Source organism: Bacillus rossius, chromosome 15 (genome assembly GCF_032445375.1).
Source record: "Bacillus rossius redtenbacheri isolate Brsri chromosome 15, Brsri_v3, whole genome shotgun sequence".
NCBI classification, from domain to species: domain Eukaryota; kingdom Metazoa; phylum Arthropoda; class Insecta; order Phasmatodea; family Bacillidae; genus Bacillus; species Bacillus rossius.
In genome coordinates, this window is record NC_086342.1 from 5,977,390 (window position 1) to 5,990,763 (window position 13,374).

Here is a 13,374-nt window from a genome sequence, read left to right on the forward strand (position 1 = left end):
ATGGATCACACTGCCGATTCCTTTCTCCGATATGCTCGACGTGTGAACCATCGATAGTCACTGGATGTTCAATTTTGGATGAAAAGAATCATAAATAAATATTTTAATTGGTTGGTTTTAACATACATTACCAAACGGGTAATAATGACTAACCTGGAGAAAATACAAGTCAGAGAAAAATATAAGTCTTTCCTGCTACACACCAGTTTGATTAAAGACAATGTTAAAGCTGTGTACAGTTATCCTTTTTTAAAAATAAATAATATAAAAGTCGTTATCCGCATTTGTCTATTTGTTTGCTTACTTCTAAATACATAATGGATTTTGATGCGGTTTTCACCAAAATTATGAGAATTTCTTCCGGAAGGCTTATGTATATAATACATTAATATTTAATTTAAAGATAGGAGATAAATATCGATGTTTTGTAATGAAGTCAAAAATGATGTTTAAGAGCGCTTACATGGCTTATGCTGACTTATCCATAAAATTAATGTATGACAGAATTGTAGGTCTTATAAAATTATATATTTTAGGGTTGAGTGCTTTTCACATGGACAGCTAAACAAAATCTGTTTCTGTTGTCAACATATTTTTATGTGTTAGTAAATATATAATTTTTGAAAACACTGGACACTTACGAGAAGTTTATACTTATAAGTATTAAATCTAAATGACGCCACATACAGTAGATCTGGAAGCAGGAAGGGTCTCTAATGATTTTATATAATACTATAATCCATAAAGCGTTTGAAATGATATTCCATTTTTAACTCACTCACCAATTACTAATCACAGTCACAATCACTGTTTGTTGTTATTGAGGATTAAAGACGTTAAATCACAATATACCAATTTTAATTGCGATCGGTTGTCTGGTTTGGATGTTGAAGTAATGCAGTGCCATCTAGTGGCGAGTTAAAAAAAAAAAATGAATATCATAAAATCCTTCTCCGTGAAAAAGCACTTCGATCTGCCAACTTTCATGGCGATCGGTCGAACGGTGTCGGAATTTATCGACATACATACATACATACATACCAACATTCGATTTTATATATATATATATATATGTGTGTGTGTGTGTGTGTGTGTTTTTTGTGTTGGATTAGTATCTAACAAAATATTGTAGTTTTTCTTTGTCGTATAGTGATGTATAAGCGAGCATTTGTGTCACGAACTACTTGTAAAGAAAAAGGGGAGGGGGCAATTTGGCAGTGAATAAATATATATTTTTTAAATTGTGAATGAGTTTTTCAGTACTCGTCAGGGACAATTAAATATATAATCTCGGTAAAGAGCAAAATCACGTGTTCTCATGTTGTTAATGTTGCAAATAAACTTTTCGACAAGGAATTTTATTAAAACACTGTCAATAGTAAATACTTTAAAGTTTTTGCTCATGTTAGAAGTTATACTTTTATGGCATTACTAAAATATTAACCTGAAAAGTTTTAAAACTCATATCATAACACTAAGTATACGTTTGTATATTTGTTTGTTGTTTTTTTTTTTAAACTACGGAACTCAGTCTGTAAATAATTACTACAAACAAATCATATTATAATGTTATTTTAAAAAGTTTTTAAAAAATTAACTTCGAGTAACGAGATTCAAATCACGTCCCTTGAGGTTATGTATTGTAATGCCAGTTTTCTTAGGTATCTAAAAACCATGAGATTACTTTTTACTATGTCATTTCCTGGGGAGTTTCACTATCATAGTTTCATTTGGCACACCAGTAGATACGCTATGCCGTGTGTCCTAACGTTTACGAAAGTGACTATATACGGGTTTATGTTGATACACGCGTTGTCCGCCATCTTTGTTCCACATTTCCGTGTTCCATTTTTAATATTCTTCGCGGAAATGACTTCCCCCCCCCCCCCCCATCAAATGTTGCGTGCATGCCGAGAGTTAAGATGTCTACACGTGGATAAACTGAGATGTGAACCCCCCCCCCCCTCCTGGTGTTCCGCCGGCCCGCTGCGTGTGCTCCGGCGCGGGAGAAAGTCGCCGACACTCTCCTCCGGGTCTCGGGGGGGCCCGCGAGAGGGGAGGGGAGGAGCCCCCTGGAAGGTCGGGCCGGCTGTCCCGGCTGTAGTCCCCCGGCCGGCAGCCGCACAAGAACAGTGGTGAGCCGCCCCCACGCGTGTGCCTGGCCCCCTTCAGCGCGCACCGTGCGGCCAGCGCTTGAACCACCGCACCGCGTGAGCAGCTTCGCAGGTTAGTTCTCTTGGGTCGTCACCACAACGCCGAAATACCACAACGCCGAATGTCAAAATTGACCACAACGCCGACAACTAGAAAACTGCTGTGTACCACAACGTCGAAATAACAACTGAATGAATTTGTGTGTGTTTCTTAAATGTATCTTAACGCCGAAATACCACAATAAAACCTAACCTTACCTAACCTAACCTAACCTAACCTAACGTAATATAACCTAACATAACTTAACCTAGCCTATCCTAGCCTAGCCTAACCTAACCTAGCCTAACCTAACCTAGTCTAACCTAACCTAGTCTAACCTAACCCAACCTTTGTGGCAGTCCTGCAATGACATTTTTCGGCGTTAGTGTATTTCGGCGTTGTGGTCAATTTGGCATTTCGGCGTTGTGGTGCGTTTGCCTTGACCCGGCCGTGCTGTGAGCGTGGTTGCAAGAAGTCACTTTCTAACCTCGCCCAACGCCAGACTGCCCCGACCGAAACATCACGGCACGTTCTTCAAATGATTCGCGCAAAATGGGGGAATTCTAAATTCAATACAATTTCTTGGACATACGCCTTTGCAGTTTTTTTACACGGTTTGTTATGGTGAAAAAAATATATATATATTCAAGAACGCAAATTAAGAAGTACAAATGAAAACATGAACCCACAGATAAACAAGCCTAGATCAGCTGAATGTCAAACAGATAAACCCAACGATGAACCTCAGACAACACAACGACGATAGCACACATTCAAACTAAATATCAGACGGTTCAAGAATCCCGCTAAAGGAATTTACCGATAAAAAAAAATAACAATAGCACAGACGAACACACTGGGATAACAACGACGGGACAGTTTAAACAATAACAGTAAATGCAGACAGACAAAACAAAACCTGCGCAACGCAGCAAGTATACGAACACAACGATGTTATGGACGACACAACGACGACAAATCCAACGTACACAGTAGAGACCGGAAAAATTCGCGGGTTCAATGACCTACAGGATAGCCTCCAATATCCTCTGCATTTCTCAAGCAGACACGCGTGTTAATTGGGTGCTAACTTGTGAGGCGTCTCCACTAGGTAGCTTGTGATTCGATGCTTCTTTGGTCTATAGTCTCTCATTGGCCCAGAGAGTTCCAGTTAAACTGCGAGCCAATAGCAGGACCAGCAGAATTGTACACATGTTTGAATTTCATCTTGTCACGAAATGAATTCGCTAATTTTTTCTGGACTCTAGTACACAGTATGCCTCCTACGACAAAACAGTCGCGACTGTTTCGGGATCTGGCATCTGTTCCCATCATCAGGCACAGACTGATGCTTGAGAACGTAAGATGATGATGGTTAGTAAGTATGAATTAGAATCTCCGTCGTTGAAAAAACAGAATGTTTCGCAAATTAAAGTTTCTACAATGCAAACACAACACCCCGGCGAATGTTCAGGGCTTCTAACTAATATGGCGCAATAATTAACAGAAGTGAAATAAAAACTGCTTCGCACACTTACCATATTATCATGCAGACGTGGCCACTTCCTGTTTTTTTTTAATGGTTTTTGAAACTGGTGAGACTGGTTCAAGATGTTGTTTCGGACTGCTGATTGCACAGACAAAAAAAAAAGATACGTGTGCAAAAACAGAGAAAACGAGCCAAAATCAGGCGATGTCAGAAAATTTAAAACATAGACAGCACATACAATCTGACACACTATAAATGTAAAGGCATGCATATCATCCAACGATAGGTATGTGATGGGGTCAGAAGGGCAAATTAATGATTTGCTTATAATAATTGTGTGGAATCTAGCACTGTACCAAAAAAATAACGCCAATTTTACAGGCCTCTGTCTATAACTTTCAAGCATTCCACTAAATTGTGTAATAAAACTTTACAAATCCTAAATCATAGTAATAAAAATGAAAATGATCATGGCCCAAAATCCATTCATTACGAGATAATGTTCATGAGTTACTATATCCATGTTAAAAGAGGAACTCTTTTACGTTCTTTGAATGATACTTTAAATGGCGAAGACTGATTAAAAACATTATTTTGAACATATGAAATACATTGTAAATGTATGTCATACAGAGGAAACCTGAAGAATGAGGAAGAGGAATGAATACACAAATACGCAGAAAACAAGTTAAAATAGGCCGATGTCAAATGCTAAATGCATAGACAGCACAGGTAACTCCGTGGAAGAAACTATAACAGTATCACAGCACAGGAGAACACGGTGGGCTGGCCACGACGAGACAGATGCAACAAGAACAGTAAATACAGACAAACAACAATCTTGGACAAAACACAGCGACAGTACAAAAACGCGCAACTTACAACACAACGAAGACAGTTGGCTTCCTAAGACAAAAACAGTAGCGGCGTTTCGGGAACTGAGATCTGTTCCCATCATCAGTCACAAACTGAAACTATTTGACTTACTTCATTGCCAAATGGTTCATTATTTGTAAATTAATTTCGTTCTCGGTTACGGAGAAGAAAGTTATTCTCCCAAGTTAATTCGGTAAGAGCTGGAATAGTCGTGAACGCGCTGCTGTGTTCTCACAAATAAGCGGCTGCCCCACTTCAGCTAGAATGACGCAACTGCTCGAACCAGTATCGCCAGCCAGCAAGTGTGTGGGGCGAGTTGTCGCTGCAAAGCCCACGAATACTGTCCAAGGTCTTCAGTTTTACCTTTATCGCCACGCTCAGTGGCCCAGAGTGTGCGCTGGTACCAACACTCGCCAGGTATGTGCAACGTCTGACCTCGCTAACGAGCACAATTCACGTGTTCACATGTTGCAACTACACTTATAATACGAAACTCCGACACGTAATTTAACGTAGAATTCTCAATAAAAAAAACCGAGCGTGATAAATATACGCAAATTGTTTTTTCTACTCATTTCTTGACGCGAATCACTTGTAGTTTCCACAACCATCCGCTAGAATTCACTGCCGCAGCAGCTACCTCAACTTTCGATTCATTCTTTTTGCTCACCGCAATTTTAAACTATGTAACGAAACGGATCCGATAAAAGCGAAAATGACTTTAAAAATATTAAACCCCGGCTTTGGAGCTGATTTTCGACAAGAGATTTTATTAAAATACTGCCCATATTTTTAAAATTCACTAAACAGTTAATACTACAAAGTTTCCCTTTGGCTTTGCGAACTTTGCTTCGCACCGTCCACCACAGATGGCAGCACCGTGGTTACACATTTCCTATCCATTCGACTTCCGTTTCATTCAAAAAATTGCTCCTACAAATGCCGGATACCGAAAGCTAGATGTAACACAAAAAAAAACAACATTGAATTTACAACTCTACGTGTCGATGTAGAGGTATGTATAAAAGGAAATGCAATTTAGTTTATCTCAACACTCTTCATCAGCTTCTGAATATCATCCTTCTTCACAGCCACACAAAAGTTTTCCTAAATATAATATTTAACATACTCTTTTTATAAGAACTTTTCAAGACAAGTAATTTAATTTATGTGTGTTTCATATCACAAAATTACATAGAGTATCAGTGTGGCAAATGAAACCGAGTTTTATTTGATTTGGAATATCATTTGAGGCATACACATTAGCTGACTGAACACGTAGAATTCACACACGGATGAGTTATTTAAGGGAAAGGAGGGGGAGGGGGGGGGGGAATTTCCTATACGTTTGAAGTGGGTCACACATAAAAAAAACTATTTCATAAATCGTGGGGTCCAGAATTACAATATACGCAAGAAACGCAAAACGTAAAGAGTCAAACTACGAGTTTTCTAAACACCCGGTGGGAAATTAATAAATTACATAGGACGCAAAGACGCAACGCAAGTATCGGCCAAAATAAAGTGAAATAATTGTCACTGTTTTGTTTGCCTGATAATATCTGATGCACTGCTTCTCGCAATCAATGTAGCTATGTTATATGTAGTGCCATGCATATTTCGCGAAAAGATTCCGAGACTAGTTATAAGTTAAAAACAATATAGCACCATCTGTGTTTCGTGATAGGGTGAAATTCTTTCAGGTACTTGTCGATTGATACAACACCAATCAGAGTAATTCAGTGCGAAAGCAAACGCGTACTGACTGGCTCGGTCAAACAAGGCAGCGCCTTCTCTCGCAGACGACCGCCAATCACAAGGAAGAAACCGTTGGTGCGGGTACACCTTGTTGCAGTCTAACAGGCGTTCAGATTTATCCGCGAAAAAATGCCTGCCTCTAGTTATATGTTACGAAAGCTGATATCTGGCGGGTGGACCCAAAACTACTTAAAAATAATAAATCTATGTCTCAGTCTCGGCAATTAGAGTTTCTCCTTTACGCGTCGGCCCGGGGTTAGGGTTCGACGATGTCTGTGAGCGTGTTGCGACGCGCGCAGAGTGCATGCCGGGTCCCTACCCCCCTCCCCAGTCCACCCATCGCTAGCACCTGTAGGCTGTTGTGTTGCGCAGTCTGGCATTTACATAACTGGCTCTCCTGTTATTGACGGAGTGCTTGCTTCCCCCCCCCCTCCCTCCTTCTTTCACAGGCCGCCGCCGCCTTCAGCGACACCGACTGCCTGTCTTGCCGCGACCCACTTGGTGACGCGATGTCTGCGCCGAGACCACACCACCCCTCCCCTCCCTCTATAATCACACCGCTCCCCACGTAAGGTGTTCGGGTGAGGGGGGTAGCTGTTTACGTAACACGCGCGCGCCCGGTCCGCACACTTGTCCCGAGCTTCTCGCTTCGTTTCCTCTATCGACCACAACGATCGATACCGTTCGACCGTATGTCCAAAAACTTACATCAAGTCACGCACTCCCCATTGCACAAATCTTTCAAAGATAATACCGTTCGACCTAACTTTTTTTTTTTTTTTTTTTTTACGCGTAACACCTCAGCTCTCGTCATAAGGCAACTGCTGGGAGTATTCTTCGTGACTGGAACGGAAATCTCATGGAACGGAAATGTGTAACGGATGGCGTGGACTCCAAAGTTCGCAAAGACGAAAGGTCCAAAGCCGGGGTTTAGTATTTTTTTTTTTTTTTTCGCTTTTATCGGAGCCGTTTCATTATTATATTTTGAAATTTTCGCTCTGCAAATCGAATGATTCGGTAGTCGACGTAACTGCTCCGGCAGCGAATTCTAGCTATTTGAAATTCCAAGTGATACGCTACAGGAAAGTAATAAGTAGTTTCGAATGAGCAGCTGGGGTTCCACAAGCAGAATGATGTGACCCACAGGGAAGGCGAGACAGAAGTAAACAAACTCTCTGCCGGCGGTTCGAACTTTCACCGCAGCGAGCGCTGCTGCAACAATTTTTTTTTTTTTTTTTTCCTTCGGGTACCGGCTGTGACCCAGAGACCAGCGGCGACAACCGCAGCGCGCGGTTATTAGCCTCGCCTTGTGACGCGAGTGTTGCAGCGACTTTGGACTCACCGCGCAGACGAGACAAGTGTCGCAAACCGTTGGGAAGAGCATCTTCAGGCAGCGCCGTTGTCGAAGGATACCGCCAGCTGCGGTGCTCAACTCAGTCGTCGTATAGAACCCCTCTCACTGCCGTCAGAGCGATACTCACGATACTCAGTGGCGGATCTAATCGGGTTCAATGAACTTCAGGATGGACTCCAATATCCTCTACACACTCGGGCAAATGCCAACTATACAATGGCTGCTGACTTGTGAGTCGTCTCGACTGGGTAACCTGTGATTCGACACTTCTATGAGTGTGGTTCTCTAATTGGCCCTCAGTCCTCCAGATTAACAGTAAAACCAATCGCAGAAGCCGCACTAAGGTATAATTATTTGCATTTTAGCATAACGCGAAATGAACCCGCGAATATTTCAGGTCTCTATGGATAGGGGCATGCAAATTTCGCGAAAAGATTCGGAGACTAGCTGAAAGTTAAAAACAATGTGGCACCGCCTGTGCTCCGTGATTGGGTGAGTTTCTTTCAGGTACATGTCTGCTGTCAGAACACCAATCAGAGTAATTCGGTACGGGAGTAAAAGCGTCCTGAGTGGCTCGAGCAAACAAGGCAACGACTTCTCTCGCAGACGGCCGCCAATCACAAGGAAGAAACCGCTGGTGCGGGTACACCTTGTTGCAGTCTAGTGAGCGATTAGATTTTTTCTTGAAAATTGGACAATCAACAGGAACCGAAAAAAATTCCCGGTGTCTGCGTGATTGAGCGTGGGAATCAGGGGGTGGGGGTGCTATTTTTTCCCGGTGTCTGCGTGATTGAGTGTGGGAAGGAGTGGTACGGGGTTATTTTTTCCCGGTGTCTGCGTGATTGAGCGTGGGAATCAGGGGGTGGGGGTGCTATTTTTTCCCGGTGTCTGCGTGATTGAGTGTGGGAAGGAGAGGGAGGGGGTTATTTTTTTCCGGGTGTCTGCGTGATTGTACGTGGGAAGGAGGGGGAGTGGGTTATTTTTTCCCCGGTGTCTGCGTGATTGTACGTGTGAAGGAGGGGGAGGGGGTTATTTTTTTCCGGTGTCTGCGTGATAGAACGGTTAAAAAAGGGGGGGGGGGGGGCTATTTTTTTCCTGGTGTCTGCGTGGTTGAGCGCGTGAAGGAGAAGAGAGGAGCTATTTTTTCCCGGTGTCTGCGTGATTGTACATGGGAAGGAGGGGGAGGGGGTTATTTTTTTCCGGTGTCTGCGTGATTGAGCTTGGTAAAGAGGGGGGTGGGGGCTAATTTTTCCCGGTGTCTGCGAGATTGAACGTGGGAAGGAGGGGGGGTAGCTTTTTTCCCCCTGTGTGTACGTGATTGAACGAGGGAAGGAGGGGGGGGGGGGGGCTAGCTATTTTTTTCCCGGTGTCTACGTGGTTGAGCGCGTGAAGGAGAAGAGAGGGGCTATTTTTTCCCGGTGTCTGCGTGGTTGAGCGCGTGAAGGAGAAGAGAGGGGCTATTTTTTCCCGGTGTCTGCGTGGTTGAGCGCGTGAAGGAGAAGAGAGGGGCTATTTTTTCCCGGTGTCTACGTGGTTGAGCGCGTGAAGGAGAAGAGAGGGGCTATTTTTTCCCGGTGTCTACGTGGTTGAGCGCGTGAAGGAGAAGAGAGGGGCTATTTTTTCCCGGTGTCTGCGTGGTTGAGCGCGTGAAGGAGAAGAGAGGGGCTATTTTTTCCCGGTGTCTACGTGGTTGAGCGCGTGAAGAAGAAGAGAGGGGCTATTTTTTCCCGGTGTCTGCGTGGTTGAGCGCAGGAAGGTGGTACGGGGGAGCCGCTCCTCGGACAGGGGCAGTGGTGACGGAGGAAGTGTAGAGCAGTCCGCGGGCCGTGGTCGGTATGTGGGGCGCATGCGCGGAAGGCGGCGCACGCTCCACTTGTGCCCGCGGAGCACGCAGGGGCCTGGTCGGGCCGGGGGCGGAGCGACTCGCCAGCCGCTCGGACGTAAGCTGGCTCGTCGATTATTTCAGTTGAATTCTTCGTTGAAAAGTCTGTAACTTTACTTGTCATTTCTAACGGTGCTAAGATGTATCATAACAATTTATCAAACAAATAAGAAATTATATTATAAATTTTTTGCTGCTTCAGTGATTTGGCCACAGGTTATCTGAAGGCCTCTGAGCCAAAGAAGAACTCAACTAAAGAACTGCCGAATTCAAAATCATCTCAACTAACATATGTCGCGAGTCAGTAGCCAATGAGGTGGTTTAATTTGCCCGAGTACATAGAGGATCATGGATTTCATTCCAGAGGAATTTTTTCCATTCCAAAAGTATAACTTCAAAAAGAATTTGATTGTAAAATATGGAGAGTTATTGATTGTTAGAGACAGGAAAAAAATTGCGGATGCATTTCGGCGACAGTTTAAAATCCAAACAAGTATACCTTGGTATATATTCTGCCATTGGCCCAAGGGTCAGTGGTGGGGACTTAAAATAAAACTTTTCGCGATTTAAGTGACCTCCAGGATGGTCCCTACAGACCTCCGTATGTTCGGGAAAAAGTCGCCTGTTCATTGGCTGTTGACTTGACAGACGTGTAAGTTCTCCGGATGAAATAAAGACCAATCGCAGAAGCGAAACAAATGCATACTTGTTTGAACTTAAGCCCATCGCGAAATGAATCTGTGAAATTTTCAGTCGGTCATTAGGGTGTGAGTGGTTAGGGGAGGGTAATACATCCCCCTACCCCCAAAGTTGGGGAAAAAAATTACCAGATATTGTTTAAGTCTGTTTGTTATTCTGGATGAACAAATGTGAGTTGTTACGTCACCTACAACATCAACACTAGTAGAGACCGGAAAAAATTCGCGGATTTATTTCGCGATAGACTAGAATACAAATACTTTTACCTTTTTCTTTCTGCTTCAGTGAATTGACCTCATTTTTTTTTTTTTTTTTTTTTTTTTTTTTTTAAAGAATTCCGAGCTAGTGGAAAGTCGTCAACAAATGAAGTATCGTATCAAAAGCACCTCAGTTAACAGGTTTCACGAGTCAGTAGCCAACGGACAGGTGACGTTTATCTGAGTCAGTAGAGGGTTGTGGAGTCTATCCTGGAGGTCATGTAACCCTGGAGTTTCTCCGGTCCTCTCTCTGTCACTAGGGACTCAGTTGTTACCTTCGCAGATTCATTTCATTCAAGGTTATACTCACTCAATCTGGCCATGCAGAATTTAGAGTGCTCATAGGTCGATAACAAGAATACAGGATTTGTATAGTTACAAGTGATTGGGTAGCCACTTATCCTAGTTTATAACTGGCTCAGGGTTGTCGAGAGCACTGCAGTCCAATCACGAACGTGAAGCAGACATGTGTGTACTTAAAGTCTACTTTGCCACCTAAGCAAGCCTTGGAATAATCATGTCTATAATCATCCGTACCGCATTGTACCTCAATTTCAACGAGACGTTACATATTTTACTTCCTTTCATTCATTCTCAACGGAGACACATCTTACTTTATTTTGGGTGGTACGTAATACCTCACAATTATATGGGAAGTTTGAAATTATATATAAAAAAATCATTCGCATCTTATAAAGGCTATTTTAACGTATTTTGACGCCTTTTTACAAAATAAAATCAAATAAATTCTGGAGGATATTATTTTTTACTGATGCTCTAGTTATTTCGTTGTATATATTTTCTTTTAAAGGGTTTGGGCTTGCTTCCACGTTGAAATACTGTGATTGGTGTTGTAACACTCGACATATAAGATCTGAAAGAAACTCACCCAATCATGAAACACGGACGATGCTGCGGTGTTTTAGCTTTCAGCTGGTCTTGGAATCTTTTCGCGAAATATGCATATCCCTAGGAATAACTAATTTTTTTGGGGGGAAATGGAGGAGAGAGCAGGAGGTAATGTACTCCGAGTGTGATGGTTAGTTTATCAGCGTGCAAATATATCGTACGCTTGCTGTCCACTATCTCCGCAAGGTCACGCCAAAGATACACTGTGCCAATTACTGCTTTTTCTTTTATTAGAATAAACTATCTTCATGACTTTTGAACATTTTATCTTGGAACGTTTCAAGTGTTTTGTCGTCTGTGCGCTGATTGCAAAATATCCTCGTTCTGATTTTCAAACCAACCGCTGGACTTGCCCGCACGTCGCCTCCACATAGCACAGGTACAATATAACTGGATGTTATTTAAAATTCATTTTGAAAACAAACCTTTTGAAAATAATGTTGCAGGTTCAGTGACCCCGCAGGCTAAAACCTTATGTCGCTGTGTTTTGTCGGACCTTGGTCACGTTTTCATTGGCTGCTGCCTTATATTAGGCAGAATTTTTTTTTTTAAGTTTTGAATGAACTGAATGAGAATCAGTCACTAAGTTGCTGTTAATTCGTTTTTGGCATTATTTTCTTGTACCAGGATGATCTCCACACACGTCTGTACAATTAAGTCGGAGTTTATTGCCCACTGACTGCTGCCACAATTTTACCATCCGGACGAATTCATCATTATTATCATCATCATCATCATCATCATCATCATCATCATCATCAACATCATCATCATCAACTGCTTCCAGCCAGCAAAGTAAAAGGCTTCCATCTCCCTCTGTCCCTAAACCATTCCTCACCCTCCACTTCATTCCAGTCTTCTCCTCTCTCCTGCACTCCTTTAACTATCTGCACTTCCCACCTCCTCTAGGGGTCTTCTTCCTGTGTACTTCAACTCCATCATTTTCCTAGGCAGCATCTGTCTTCCCATTCTCTGGCCACGGTCATACCATCTCATTGTTGCTCTTTTATATGATATCATATAAGTCTTGTACTCCTTTTTGCTCTTGCTTGCACCGTCTCATTCCTGATCCCGTCTCTCCTTGTAACGGCCAACATACACCTCATAAACTTCATTCCTATTGATCTGATCTTCATAGCATCTCTCTCATCTCTTATCCGGTCGAATCGACTTTTGTAATGTTGTCTTTGGGCACTTGTTTTGCGTGTCCTGTCGAAAATATCTTTAGTTCGATGACAACGCTTTTTAAGTGTATTAAGTAAGGAATGCGTTCCAGTATTTTTTTTCAAAATTTCAGGTCTCTAGTTATTGGTTTAGACTAACCTGTAGACGTGTCAAGAACAACTGTGGCTTAGTTGAAGACGTCTCAGAAACATCAATTAAAATATTAAATACGTACCAATTTTTGTAAGATAAGCGTATTTCATGTATGCAAAAGTTACATCATCTCTCTTGTAGTATTACAAACTATTTATTGATGGCTCGTTTCCAAAGGAATCTTTTGTAAAATTACAGAAATTTTTTTTAAGTGTTCAATCTGTAACCGTGGACCTACGTGTTTACACAGTTTAATGAAGAAATACTGAGTTTGTGTACAACTATTTAAGCAGAACACAAAAAGCAAATAAAAGGGAAGTTGGGTTACCTCTAAAACGAACCATTTGCTTATTTACTTTACCTTCTTATGGATAAAAAAAAACAATAGCACGCATCTAGTGGTTAGTACGCACGCGCCGGGAAAAATTGAAAACCTTAAATAAATTTACTTTTTACTGGCCATTTATTTTAAAAATAGTCCTTTTTATTACACTTTGACCGTGTGTGGTCACAAGACGGTAATTTATGACCCTGCACCACAAAACATTTAAGGACATGAAGAAGCTTACCTTCCATGTTGACGTGTAGGAATAAACTGACCATACTCTCTTTTCTATGAAACTGACCTCTTGTGACATCA

General features: G+C 42.1%; 1 protein-coding gene across 1 annotated transcript in view; it reads left to right on the top strand.

The window, feature by feature from the left end:
* Window positions 1-4,878: 4,878 nt before the first annotated feature.
* The window catches only part of LOC134539516 (heparan-alpha-glucosaminide N-acetyltransferase), a 47,306-nt gene continuing 38,810 nt past the window's right edge, over window positions 4,879-13,374 (top strand). The window contains exon 1 of the mRNA XM_063381604.1: window positions 4,879-4,975. The gene's annotated coding sequence lies outside the window, so the exon portion shown is untranslated. The remainder of the gene's footprint in view (window positions 4,976-13,374) is intronic.